The sequence below is a fragment of the Rutilus rutilus genome, assembly GCF_951802725.1.
Source record: "Rutilus rutilus genome assembly, chromosome: 4".
Taxonomy (NCBI): domain Eukaryota; kingdom Metazoa; phylum Chordata; class Actinopteri; order Cypriniformes; family Leuciscidae; genus Rutilus; species Rutilus rutilus.
In genome coordinates, this window is record NC_140212.1 from 9,412,304 (window position 1) to 9,426,745 (window position 14,442).

General features: G+C 39.3%; 1 pseudogene across 1 annotated transcript in view; it reads right to left on the reverse strand.

Moving 5' to 3' along the window:
* The window catches only part of LOC311289140 (scavenger receptor cysteine-rich type 1 protein M130-like), a 33,474-nt pseudogene extending 19,250 nt beyond the window's left edge, over positions 1 to 14,224 (reverse strand). The window contains exons 1-6 of the transcript in view: positions 13,909 to 14,224; positions 13,482 to 13,796; positions 12,729 to 13,040; positions 12,300 to 12,623; positions 12,118 to 12,201; positions 11,724 to 12,041 (exon numbers count right to left, since the gene is read on the reverse strand). The product of the transcript in view is annotated as a scavenger receptor cysteine-rich type 1 protein M130-like (transcript). The remainder of the gene's footprint in view (positions 1 to 11,723; positions 12,042 to 12,117; positions 12,202 to 12,299; positions 12,624 to 12,728; positions 13,041 to 13,481; positions 13,797 to 13,908) is intronic.
* Positions 14,225 to 14,442: the final 218 nt, after the last annotated feature.

Sequence of the window (14,442 nt, forward strand, 5' to 3'; positions counted from 1 at the left end):
TCTCCAGCCTGTCAGCCTCAAAGAGTGTTTAAGATACACAAGGCGTTTACTGCAGACCAATTGGGGCTAGCCGAACACACATGTCCAGCTGCAACCTTACAGAATAAATATAGACACCTCAGAGGGTTGCCAATCCCTTCCTATGACAGTGTTCGGCCCCTCTTATTAATCGGCTCTGACTATCCCCACTTAGTTACCCCGATTGAGCCTGTACGCTTGGGTCCTCCTGGTGGACCAGCAGCAGTGAAGACGAGACTAGGCTGGACAGTCCAAGGCCCTGCTAAGCTTGTGCAACATCCACTTCTCACCCAACAATGTCTTAACATATCATTTCGCTCCCCTTCGAATGAGCTGTTCAGACATGTTGAGAAACTGTGGCAACTCGATGTACTTCCCTACAGGAGCGAGAAACTTGCCACCAGATCCAAACAAGATCAAGCCGCCATCGACCTACTAGAGGCAAAGACAACCCGAGTTGATATAAATGGGACCCAACGCTATGCTACGCCCCTTTTAAGAGTTAAGAATATGCCAAAATTACATGCCACAAAGCAATCTGTAATGCCTAATCTTCGCAGCACAGAGAATCGCCTGGCTAGGGATCCTGTGAAGTCAGAGGCTTACAGAGCTGAAATTCAGAGACTGGTACAGGCAGGCTATGTGGTTGCGATACCAGAGCAGAAACTTACTGGGGAAGAAGAATCATGGTTTATCCCCCACCACATGGTGAGGCATAATGAAAAAAACAGAGTTGTTTTCAATTGTTCTTTCTCATACAGAGGTGAAAACCTGAATGATCTGCTTCTGCCTGGACCGACTCTGGGGTCCTCCTTGCTCGGGGTACTGCTACGATTCCGGGAGCATGCAGTAGCCTTTAGTAGTGATATAAAGGGCATGTTCCATCAAGTGAGACTACTACCAGAGGACAAGCCCCTCCTCCGATTCCTATGGCGTGATCAGAACAGAGAGGAACTCCCAAGCATCTACGAGTGGCAAGTGCTCCCATTTGGAACAACGTGTAGTCCGTGTTGTGCCACATACGCACTACAGAAGCACGTAATTGACCACAGTGAGCCAGGAGACAATGTCCGACACTCTATCGAAAGATGTTTCTATGTAGATAACTGTCTACAGAGTGTCGCTACATTTGAGGAGGCTAAAGGGCTAGTGAACACACTGAGGAATCTGTTAGCAGAAGGAGGATTTGAACTACGACAATGGGCATGCAATTCACCTAATGTCATCAATCATCTGCCAAAGGAAGCCAGATCTGAAAGCAGTGAGCTTTGGCTTAACCAAACCGAATCAGATCCTCAAGAACTTGCATTAGGATTGCGTTGGATGTGTCAATCTGATACTCTTGGATACCAAAGCCGCCTTGCTAACTGTTCAACCCCCACAATGAGAAATATATACAAGGTAGTAGCGAGCCAGTATGACCCCCTTGGGTTCCTTGTTCCCTATATCACTCGGGCCAAGATACTTATACAGAGTCTGTGGGCGAAACAGAGAGAGTGGGATGACCCACTACTGCCAAATGACATTCTTGAAACATGGTATGATTGGCAAAGAGAACTGCCACATCTAACTCAAATCAAATTACCTCGCTGCTATGTGAGCTCCCAGATGGACTCTCTTAATTGTAGTCGGCAAGTACATATCTTCAGTGACGCCTCCGAACGGGCCTATGGGTCCGTAGCATACTTGCGCACAGAGGAGGCAAGGGGAAGTGTCGAGGTAGCTTTTCTCACAGCCAGGTCAAGAGTAGCCCCTAAACGCCAGTTATCTGTGCCTAGATTGGAACTGTGTGCAGCTCTTACGGGTGCGCAGTTAGCTTCATTATTAGCTAAAGAGCTCACCCTGAACATTGAATCCTTCGTACTCTGGACCGACTCCACTACAGTCCTGACATGGCTTCAGTCAGAATCCTGTCGCTATAAAGTATTTGTGGGAACCAGAATTGCTGAAATACAAGAACTCACAAGTGCTCACACATGGCGGTATGTGGAATCCACCAACAATCCAGCTGACTACATCACTCATGGGAAGACTCTAAAAGAGCTATCTACAGACAAATTATGGAGTCAAGGACCAGAATTTCTCCTGCACTCACCCAGCTGCTGGCCGATGATTCCCAACATAAGTACATTTGACAATCCTGCTGAACTGAAGAAGACTACTTTCTGTAGTCACGTAACAGTTGCTGATGTTCAGTCCTTGCCTGACCCACAACAGTTCAGCAGTTTTAAAGCTTTAGTGGAAGCTGCAGCACTTCTACGCCAGGAGGTGGCAGGTAAAGAAGGGGATCCCTCAGCTGAGGATCATCAATTAGCAGAAAGAGACATTCTGAAGAAAGTTCAATATGATAGCTTCCCTGAGGACCTCCACTGTCTAGTGGAAGGTAAACCAGTACCATATTCTAGCCGCCTAATAACTTTGGCACCTGAGTATGACCACACAGTGGGCCTTATTCGAGTTGGTGGGCGACTTCGCCGCAGTCAACAACTGGATGCAGATGTTATCCACCCAGTTGTCCTAGATCCATCCCACAAAATAACTCAACTACTCATTCAGGACATTGATAAAGAGCTTCATCACCCTGGTTCTGAACGGGTCTTTGCAGAGATCCGCCGTAAATATTGGATTTTACGCGGTAGAGAAGCTGTTAAACGGCAGCAATACTCCTGCCCAGACTGTCAAAGGTGGCGAGCTAAACCGACAGTGCCTCGAATGGCAGATCTCCCTCAGGCCAGACTGCAAATATTCAAACCCCCATTCTTCTCTACTGGAATGGACTGTTTTGGACCATTTACAGTTAAAATAGGTAGACGATGTGAGAAACGTTGGGGCATCTTGTTTAAATGCCTGACTACTCGTGCTGTCCACATCGACCTTTTAAGCAGCCTTGATACTGACTCATTCCTGATGGCTCTAAGACGCTTTACATCACGCCGAGGAAAACCTTCAGAATTACTATCAGATCAAGGCACAAACTTTAAAGGTGGCGAAAGAGAGCTCCAAGAGTCATTCAAATCATTGGGTCATACCCTGCAGACAAAGTTGGCCAAACAGCAAATACAATTCAGATTTAATCCTCCCAGTAGTCCCCATTTTGGAGGAGTTTGGGAACGTGAGATAAGATCAATTAAGTCTGCACTGTATGCCACTTTACAAGGGCAAAGTACGACTGAGGAGGTACTGAACACGGTTCTCACTGAAATAGAAGGAATTCTGAATTCTAAACCTCTGGGTTACATTTCCACAGATATTGCTGACCCCAACCCGGTGACTCCAAACCTTCTTCTCATGGGGCGGCTGGATCCATCACTCCCACAGACCGTTTATCATGAAACAGAACTCTTAAGCCGCCGTAGATGGAGACACTCTCAAGTACTTGCCGATCAGTTCTGGACACACTTCACAAAGTACTACCTGCCAAACCTACAAACCCGTGCAAAATGGCAGAGGGACAAAGACCAGTTGCAGTTGGACATGATTGTTATGATTGTGGATCCACAGTTACCCAGAGCACTCTGGCCGGTAGGAAGAATCACTAATGTTTTCCCCGGGACTGATGGACGAATCAGAACAGCTGAGGTGAAAATTAAAGACAGAACATATATCAGACCTGTAGCACGCCTCATCAAACTACCGGCACTCCCAGACACAGATGTAGTTTCAAGCCCTTCTAAATAAGCAAATTTGACTATGCAAATTTGGGGGCGGCTGTTACAAAGGGTTTGTATTTAGCACTTCAGGTAATAGATTTATATTAGTAGGGTTTTCATATTGAGAGTTGGCAGATTCAATGACTATGGACTGTGAACGCCCCCCTGTGGAATAACGGAGTAATTGGAATATGCTGGAAAGGAAGTGCATTAGTTGTTGTTATGAATCCGTAGAGTGTGGATTGCGGAGCTCACGAGAGATTGCCTCATATCAGAAAGCGGTGTTATTAATCGTGTGCGTGCATCTAAAAGTAAGTTTCTATGTTTATAGATCGTGTTACATTTTGTGGTTTATAAGTTATCAACATAGTTCTGTTTGTTAGGTTAAATAGGCCTAATTAAAGTAGTCTGTACGGCCGATCGATCTGCATATTATCTTATTGCATGTTAATACTTGTTTACACAGTACGTTCTTGTTGTTTATATCAAGCATTATTTTAATAGCCTTTCATTTGGGTATATTTATATTATTTGTTGATATTGCCGAGTATGACCAGAAAAGTGCTTCGTCATTCTGTTTGCACGCGCTGTCGATGTGACGTCATTAACGCAACGGCCAGGGGTTCGATCCCCAGTCTGACTAAAGTCAGATAAGATAACAAAAGTGAATAATATGACTTCTGGATATGTTCGAATGCTTTCTAACTATTGAAATGTCTTTGTTATTGATTAACAATTATTTTATGAATGTTAAGTATTGATATTGGTTTCTATTTGTCTTATAGAACCACACACATACAAGTACACCCAATAAATACTCAACGAAACCTAAGTGCATCTTCCTTGCGTCCTGACCAGACGTACCACAGTGATTCATTTAACCCGAGCCACATCGGTTACAACATAACAACTGTAATACTAACCAATAATGTGTTTCTTTATTTACACTTTGTCTTCTGATCCAGTCAGTAGTTGTAAGATTTATGGCTTTCATTCACTAAAAAGAACCAAACCATTAGAGTTATTTGTTCGGAAATCAGACTACATTTGTGGCACTCTGTGTTTTACAAGTAACAAATGATTAGATAGAGTAAAAGCGTATGCGTATGTGGCGTGCTGTCCGAGGGAGAGCTCTGAGCTCAGAATGTGTCCCGAACCCACAGTACTCCCCCTGTATCTCTGGTTAGGATTAACCAGGCGAGTATGTGGAGACGGGGTGGTGGAGGGATGCAGAAAACACTGTCGAGGAACATAGACGAGTCGGCTACGTATTTATAGGCCCCGTTTAATGCTGATTGGATAGATCAGTGGTTCCCAAACTTTTAACAGGCATGTACCCCCTGAGACATTATAGATCTTCCGGAGTACCCCCAACACCATTGTTAACAACAAGTTTTTTTTATTTATTAATATTTATTTTTATCAATTTTGTCGAGATAGAATCATAAACATATGATACAAATCGAATCAAAAGTCAACACATGATACAAATAGGGCTGTGACGGTGGCAGTTTTTTACCACCGCGGTAGTAATGGACCCAAATACCGGCGGTGTTGCGGTGGTCTGGGGGTTGTTTTAAAAAAAAAAAAAAAAAAAAAAAAAAAAACCCGTAAATATCAGTAAATACTGAAAAAATATCACTAAAAAAATACATAAAAACTTCCGTTAAATTTTCCACACAAAGACGCGTGATACAGCCTACGACGCTCTGCTCTTTGAGCGGGATGTGGGACACGAGCAGGAAAGAGACCATCGATCTATTTTCTGATATCTTCATGTTTTCTACTTGTAAAAGGTATGAAGAGCGAATTATATCTTCCACAAGGGCATTTAGCCACTGATATGGCATTTAGGCTATGTTTGCGCGCTGCCAGAGAAAGCCAAACTAAAATCACCCGCGCGTGTGAAACGCGCTTTACAAATGAACTTGACGCGCCTTACCAATTATCATATGTCTAATAACAAGCACAAACTGTGTTAAAAAGAATTTGACGTACAAGTAAAAATGTAGGCTATCTGTCCTAACACAGTAAAGAATACGAAAATAATCGACCTAAAAGCGAACAAAGGAAGAAACGTTTATAATCCCCTTTGGACATGGCTGGACTGGCCATAGGGCATACCGGGCATTTGCCCGGTGGGCCGACGTGCTTTTTGGGCCGATACATCTCATGCTCTTTTTTTTTTTTTAACGGCCCATAAAATGTGTACATCGGCGGCCCATTCGTTTTGTTTTGTTTTGCTTAATTGGCGGCGCTGGGTTTGTGCCAGTGTAATGCATTGGTCAAAGTCAGTGTTAGTTTTTTTTTTCTGACAGACCAGCCCATGAAACACGTAGATCAGCGGCCCATTGGCTCTTTTCTTGATTGACACTGGGCTGGCCCAATCACAACTTTAAACGAGTGAGCGAGCGTGCAGCAGTGTCAGTGTGTATCTGTCAAAATAGATAGAGAAGAAACGCAAGGAATGTGCAGATAAATAGCGTGAAAAAATATAACCAGGCCCTTAAAGCAGACACTGTAAACTGTGTCAAAATATATGTTTTCTGACCTTCATCAGCTCCTGTGGCAGATGAGGATAATGAGGACGGAGGATCAGGAGAGAGATGAGAGAGTGTAGAGTCCGCGGTAAGCAGAACTACTTTCAAAACTAGGCTATGTCATGAGTGTAGATTATTTCCACATCTGTATAGTTGACGATTACCGCAATTCACTAGAAATTTAATGAGAGGCATTTGTAAACCATGTTTTCCGCCAAAATAAAAGCTTGATGCAGTTTGCGTCAAAATAAAAGATAATGTGCTTATCTCTTTCAAGTATAGAAATTGGTACAACACTAATTATGAAAGTGTCCTTTATTTTTTAGTGCATTTGTTTTACAAAATATGGCCATTACTGTCATTGGATTAATATTATAAATATTATTATGTAGTAGGTGTAATGTAGACACTGTAACTAAAAGAGGTTTGAATTTTTCTTTGTTTAATTTGCACACTGAATATGGGTTGGAGCTTTTAATTTTGAACTCTCAAAGTGCACCAGATTGATGAATTTAACATTAAAATGCACAAAATTTTCTCACGGGGGAGCATGCCCCCGAACCCCCCTAGAAGGACCGAGATCCAACCACCATAGTTTTAACAAAAATCCTGTAAGAAACACTTGTATCGCTATGCCGAGCCGCTTAAAGCTTGTTTTAGGATTCACCACTGTGGAGTAGTTCAACTGTATTAATAAATATCAAATTTGGACTTATTTCATGTGTTAACTCTCACTCGTTCCTATACTCACTCATTACATGGCATATAGTGGTTTTAATGAATAGGAGTTGGTATGCATATAATCAAGGGCGTGCAAAGATGGGTGGTGTTTATGATCATATAGTGGGCCGGTCTGGGCAAAAATGCCCGGGCCGATTTTTTGTCCCAGTCCAGCCCTGCCTTTGGAAATGGGTGAGACGCGAGTGAAGATATGGGAAAAGAAACAAGAGATTCCATGCAGGGATGAGTTACGATTTTTGAATATTCGATTAGTTGATTTAATTATAGAATATCTAATGTTCTAATGTCTGTTGTGTGATCATTCTCTAAAATAAAATCTCCATGTTCTGGTGACGAGTTCATGTAACCAGAGGGTGACGCTGCCAATAACGCACATAACAGCTGTCACAAAGAGCCGGCAAAAGTAATGAATGTGTCAAATATAGCAATGAGACATTTGAATAGTTTATTAATAAAGTGTTTGTTTTTTTGTGTCAGTGTTAGTTAGTTGTTGACGATGCTGACTCGTCATCTTCGCAGTGAACGCGCCTATAGAGAGAAATGCACACTTCATACGGATTACATGCATATGCTAGTCGGTTTATTTTCGTTTTGAATTGTTTTGTTTAAAAGTAGACGGTTCAAGCTCTCTATAAGGAATAACTAATGGAATATTTTTAAATTCGCTAATAATCGGATGACCAGATTGCAAACCAGAATTCAAAGCCGAAAAAGCTTAAATTTATGGGCTCACGCACAACTCTCTCATTCCTCATGAATTCAAACTTTTCCATGGCTGCGATATAACATTTAATTGCTAACCTATTATTTCTTTTGTAAACAAAGCTTTGTGTGTCATAATATTAATGTAAAACAGCATTCATTTTTTTTGGCAAACCACCGCCGGTACTACTCAGCCACCGCACTGCGGTCAAGTGGGCCGCGCGTTGAAAATACACGGTCAAGCACATTTTTTTTAGTATGCGCGTCTATTTGTGTACTTACGGTATGGGTGCTGGAAGAGGCCAAAATTGATTTTCGGACACATTTTCTGCTATTTTCCATCTTATTAGGACATAAATAATTAAATGTCATGATTTTTGTATTAATTACGACTTTTAATTGTGTTTAATCTTTATTATTTTAATGTTTGTAGGCCTATATATGATTTACATTAATTATTACATAATTTATTCATGTTCATATTAATGTTAATTATTATACATCATTCTTTTTTTTACATTTTCATGATTTTTTTAAGATATGACTTTTATATTTGTTTATTTTTAATTATTTTAATAATTGTAGGCCTATATATGATTTACATTAATTATTACATAATTTATTCATGTTCATATTAATGTTAATTATTATAAATAATAATTTAAATACAATTATGTAAATTCAATTATTAATGTTAGTTATCATACATTCATTGTTTTGCATTTTTATTGCTGATTTTAATGTTTGTATATATAAAGTATTCATTTATTATTATACATCATGTATTAATGTTTGTTTATTTATTTATTTACTTATATTTTAAAGTAAATGACAAATATGACACAACAGGCTTTTGGTGCCTTTTAATCTGTTAATTCTCATTGAATTGCCTATGAGCTATACAAACCAGATCTACGAAATATACATTCATTCCTGATGTATGAAATATGATACTCAAAAAACACACACACACACACACACACACACGCACACACACACACACCCATTTTACATATAAAAGGTCACAGTTTTGCCATTTTATTTTACGTTCTAGCACTTACATAATGTCCCATTTTCAAACACTCATATGAGTGACGCTGACTATTACTGTATTTATTTTCTACTGTATAGTTTTGGAGAAAAGTAAAGGCCAATTCACCCCATTATCAAAGTGCATTCTAGCACTTACACCATATCCCATTTTCAAACACTTATAAAAAGTGTTCCTTCATAGGTTTGCTCATTCTTTCACTTGATTCCTGTTCAGAGTGGCCCTGACTATTACTGTATTTATTTTCAAATAATTTTACTGTATAGTTTTGGAGAAAATTAAAGACAAACTCACCCCAATCATCAAAGTGCATTCTAGCGCTTACACCATGTCCCATTTTCAAACACTTATAAAAAGTGTTCCTTCATAGGTTTGCTCATTCTTTCATTTGATTCATGTTTAGAGTGACCCTGACTATTACTGTATTTATTTATAAGTAATTTTACTGTATAGTTTTGGAGAAAATTAAAGACAAACTCACCCCAATCATCAAAGTGCATTCTAGCGCTTACACCATGTCCCATTTTCAAACACTCATAAAAAGTGTTCCTTCATAGGTTTGCTCATTCTTTCACTTGATTCCTGTTCAGAGTGACCCTGGTTATTACTGTTATCATTTACATGTCATTTTACTGTATAGTTTTGGAGAAAACTAAAGGCCAAATCACCCCAATCACCAGTGCATTCTAGCACTTACAACGTGCCATTTTCAAACACTTATAAAAATCATTCTATTATATGTTTGCTCATTCTTTCATTTGATTCCCGTTCAGAGTGACCCTGACTATTACTGTATTTATTTTCAAATAATTTTACTGTATAGTTTTAGAGAAAAGTAAATGCCAAATCACCCCAATCACCAAAGTGCATTCTAGCACTTACACCATGTCCCATTTTCAAACACTCATAAAAAGGGTTCCTTCATAGGTTTGCTCATTCTGTCATTTGATTCATGTTCAGAGTGACCCTGACTATTTCTGTATTTATTTATAAGTAATTTTACTGTATAGTTTTGGAGAAAATTAAAGACAAACACCCCAATCATTAAAGTGCATTCTAGCGTTTACACCATGTCCCATTTTCACTCATAAAAAGGGTTCCTTCATAGGTTTGCTCATTCTTTCATTTGATTCATGTTCAGAGTGACCCTGACTATTACTGTATTTATTTATAAGTAATTTTACTGTATAGTTTTGGAGAAAATTAAAGACAAACACCCCAATCATCGAAGTGCATTCTAGCGCTTACACCATGTTCCATTTTCAAACACTCATAAAAAGGGTTCCTTCATAGGTTTGCTCATTCTTTCATTTGATTCATGTTCAGAGTGACCCTGACTATTACTGTATTTATTTTCAAATAATTGTACTGTATAGTTTTGGAGAAAAAGTAAAGACAAACTCACCCCAATCATCGAAGTGCATTCTAGCGATTACACCATGTTCCATTTTCAAACACTCATAAAAATCATTATATTATATGTTTGCTCATTCTTTCATTTGATTCCTGTTCAGAGTGACCCTGACTATCACTGTATTTATTTTCAAATAATTTTACTGTATAGTTTTGGAGAAAATTAAAGACAAACACCCCAATCATCAAAGTGCATTCTAGACCTTACACCATGTCCCATTTTCAAACACTCATAAAAAGTGTTCCTTCATAGGTTTGCTCATTCTTTCACTTGATTCCTGTTCAGAGTGACCCTGGTTATTACTGTTATCATTTTCATGTCATTTTACTGTATAGTTTTGGAGAAAAGTAAAGGCCAAATCACCCCAATCACCAGTGCATTCTGGCACTTACAACATGTGCCATTTTCAAACACTCATAAAAATCATTATATTATATGTTTGCTCATTCTTTCATTTGATTCCTGTTCAGAGTGACCCTGTCTATCACTGTATTTATTTTCAAGTCATTTTATTGTATGGTTTTGGAGAAAAGGCAAACTCACCCCAAAAATCAAAGTGCATTTCCTAAAGAGGTTTGGTCAGTCTTTCAATGGATTCCTGTTCAGAGTGACCCTGACTATTACTGTATCAGTCTTCATGTCATTATGAACCATTGTTAAAGACTAAATGGTTTTTATTTTTGAAGGCATTGTAGTGCAAACATACCATGCTTATTTCATATTTTATAATTACCACATGTAATTTAAAATAATTTAATGTACAGTAGTTTACAAAATTACATGGAAATACATCATACAATGTCTTCTTGCATTTTATGTATTATTGTCATTTTAATTTAGTGAAAACCTTGTTTTTAACTATAAAAAATATATTATGTTCATCATCCATCCATTTGAGAAGTCCTTTTTTTTTTGTCCATGGTTACTAATTCCTCACCTTTAGTTTAGTTTCTTATGTCTACGTTTTATATCCCTGTCAGTTTAGTCTTTTGTTGTTGGTTGTTGTCTTTGTTTATGATGATTATGTCTGCAAAGCTGTTTTTTTAAAGTTTACCTTAATCTCCAGTCTATTGAATCTGCTCAAATGGAATTCCTCATTTCCCCTCCTCCTTGACAAAATCATTACAATTATATGGTATTGAGATGAACTCTAAAATTATCTTTCTAAATGAAAATCCACATACAGCAAGTGACAGGTCACAGAGATAAGGAAAGAGAGTTGATAACACAAAGTAAAATGAAACTGATGCAGTGTCATGTCCTTGACCTTGAATATGATCACACTTTTATAAATTCTTTGCTTTTCTTATTTCAGAAAAAAAAACTATCTATCCGATAGATCATTTGAACGTGCTCCCCCCGAACTTTGTCAATACATCTTCAGTTAGTGCTGTAGATTCATAGTGTCATACTGCAGCTCAAGTAGTTTAGAAAACTTTGTCAGAGTATTTTAGTACAGTATCTCGTCTAGATTTGAAAAATGCACTTGTATTAACATATACACTTGATGTATGTTTAACGTGTATAAGTACACCTAATCACATACATAGGCTATTGAAATATTTAAAATATTGTCGTTATTATTTAACTTATTGTTTGCTGTTTACCTGAGCACACGACTCCTACATCCTCCTTGTGTTGACAGTCATGTTTCCCCCAGCCTGGAGAAGAGCAGTTCCACAGGGACGTCTCATTCCCCTCACACTCCACCTCATCCAGCCATATGGGTCCAGAACCAGAACCAAACCAGGCTGGTACCTGCTGGTTACTGAGGGCCACTCCACACTGCAGCTGTCTGCACACCACATGGGCATCTTTAATATCCCAGGAGTCATCACACACTGTCCCCCATGAGCCGCTGTGAAAAACCTCCAGCCTCCCTGCACAGTCTCCCCCAGAACCCACCAGCCTGATGGACCCGCGACCTGATATTCAGAGAGAGAAAAACACATTATTGATCACTAACAACTGAAGAATCTGCCCAGATGTTGATTTTCTCACCAAAGTGTTTGATTGACAGCTGTTGTGTGGAGCTGCAGTTGAGAGTTTGTGGAGAGCTGCAGTTCCTCAGATGAGCTTCACTCTCTAGAGAGAGTATTTATTTGTCATTAAGTATTTATCTAAAATGTATACTACATTTTAATCTGAAACTAATGACATCATCACGGTGTGAATTTGCTCACCAGAGCAGACGACTCCAACATCTCGTCTATGAGAACATTCAGCTCGACTCCATGAAGAGACGGAACATTCTGAGAGTTTTGTTTCATTCCCGTCACAATCAAACACATCAGCCCAGATTTCACCACTTCCCTCTCCAAACCAGTCTGATCCCACAACAGACACAGCAATCCCACAATTCAGCTGTCTACAGAGGACACTGGCAGCTCTCATATCCCAGCATGCATCACACACTGAGCCCCATTCATTGAGGAACCGAAGCTCCACTCTTCCAGAACAAGAGTCTGAACCGTTTATTCCATTGACCAGTCTGAGATCAGTGTAACCTGTGCAGAGAAACATGAAACTAGAATCCAGATAATTGAGCAACACAACATCAGTATATTAGGTATGTAATTGATCTAAATAAATGCCAAATGTTTATACTTAACCAGAACAAATCACTCCCACATCATTGTCATGGGAACATCTTTGTATCTGTGAAGAGGATCGTGAACAGTCGTCTATTTGAGACTCATTTCCTCTGCACTGAATCTCCTCTGACCAAACTCGACCCTTTCCTTTTCCAAAAGCATCTTCTCCCAGCACCTGTACAGGAGCCCCACAGTCCAGCTCTCTACACACAACCTCTGCATCCTGCTGGTCAAAGGCAGCGTCACACACTGAACCCCATCCTTCTGTACGAAACATCTCCACTCTCCCAGAACACAGGTGAAACCCGTCCACAAGTCGAAGTCCTCGCTCTGAGTTTTTGAATTATAAAGATATATAATTAATTAAGCAAATTTATTCACCTGGAACACTAAAATCTTAATAAAATTTTGACATTTTGTATTTCATTAATTCATTTAATCTGCACTTATTTTATCTGTAATTTTATTTTTCATCTGTAATTTTTTAATCTTCATTAAATAAAGAATGTAAATAAGATTGTCAAATCAGACTGTGAATAATAAAAAAGACATTTCATAGGCCTATTTAGTGGGGATTCTCTGCATTATATTTTATTATAAGAAAATAAGGAATGGGAGATAAATATAATATCATGAACAAAATAATTAAACAGATTGCATGTTTCATAAAATTGACACTGATGAAGTTTGTCCTCACCAGCATACAGAAACATTATATTGCTTGAGTGAGAATTATGAAAGAGTGATATGATAAGTTGAGGGGAAGATTACCTGAACAGACGACACCAGCATCTTCACCATGATTACAGTACTTTGCATATTGGCTCTGTGATCTGCAGTCTTTCAGTGCAGTCTCTGATCCACTACAGTGTACATGTGCCATTGAAATTGGTCCTGATCCTTGTCCAAAGTGAGCGTCATATGTTGCTTTTACAGCCGTCCCACAGTCCATCTCTCTACACACCACTGCAGCATCAGCAATATCCCAGTCCCTATGACACACTGTTCCCCACTGACCATCATGAAGAACCTCCACTCTTCCAGCACAGGGTTTACTGCCATTCACCAGCCTCACACTCACACTGTCTACACATGAGCGACAGGGAGACAACTAGTAAATATACCAATGTAAGTGTAACATTACATGTAAATGATTTCAGCTCATATGAAAGAATAAAGTACCTCTTTATGTACCTACCAGAGGTGCTGAGTTTTACCAGATAGCACAGAAACATCAGCATCAGACAGCTCTTCATCTTCTGCTCGACACACACTCGTCAGCTCAGAATGCAGCACAAGTTTCTCCTCTGCTCCCTCAAACACACTGAAGAAACTGGCTCCTGTCAGTCCCCTAAAGAGAGAGAGACTCTCACAGCTGCCAATGACACTCACTGTTACCTTATTAGACACAACAGAGGAAATCATCAAACACAATCACTGACAAATCACACAGCAGCATTTTTATTTTCTCCATATATATCAATAAAGTGTGAGCGCTGATGAGCGGGACTCCTCCTCCAGTGTGAAGAGACACTTCACAGAGGATAGAATCATATCTTTCATAAGTCAGGATGGAGATAAAGTTACACAACTCAAAGGAGATAATACTACAGGTTATATTCAGCATCAAAGCCTGTCACTGCACACAGGAGATACAAGACTGGTGACTGATTTTTGTAAGTCTGATCACTTCAAACACTTGTAACTTAGTAGAAAATATTTTTTTCATGAA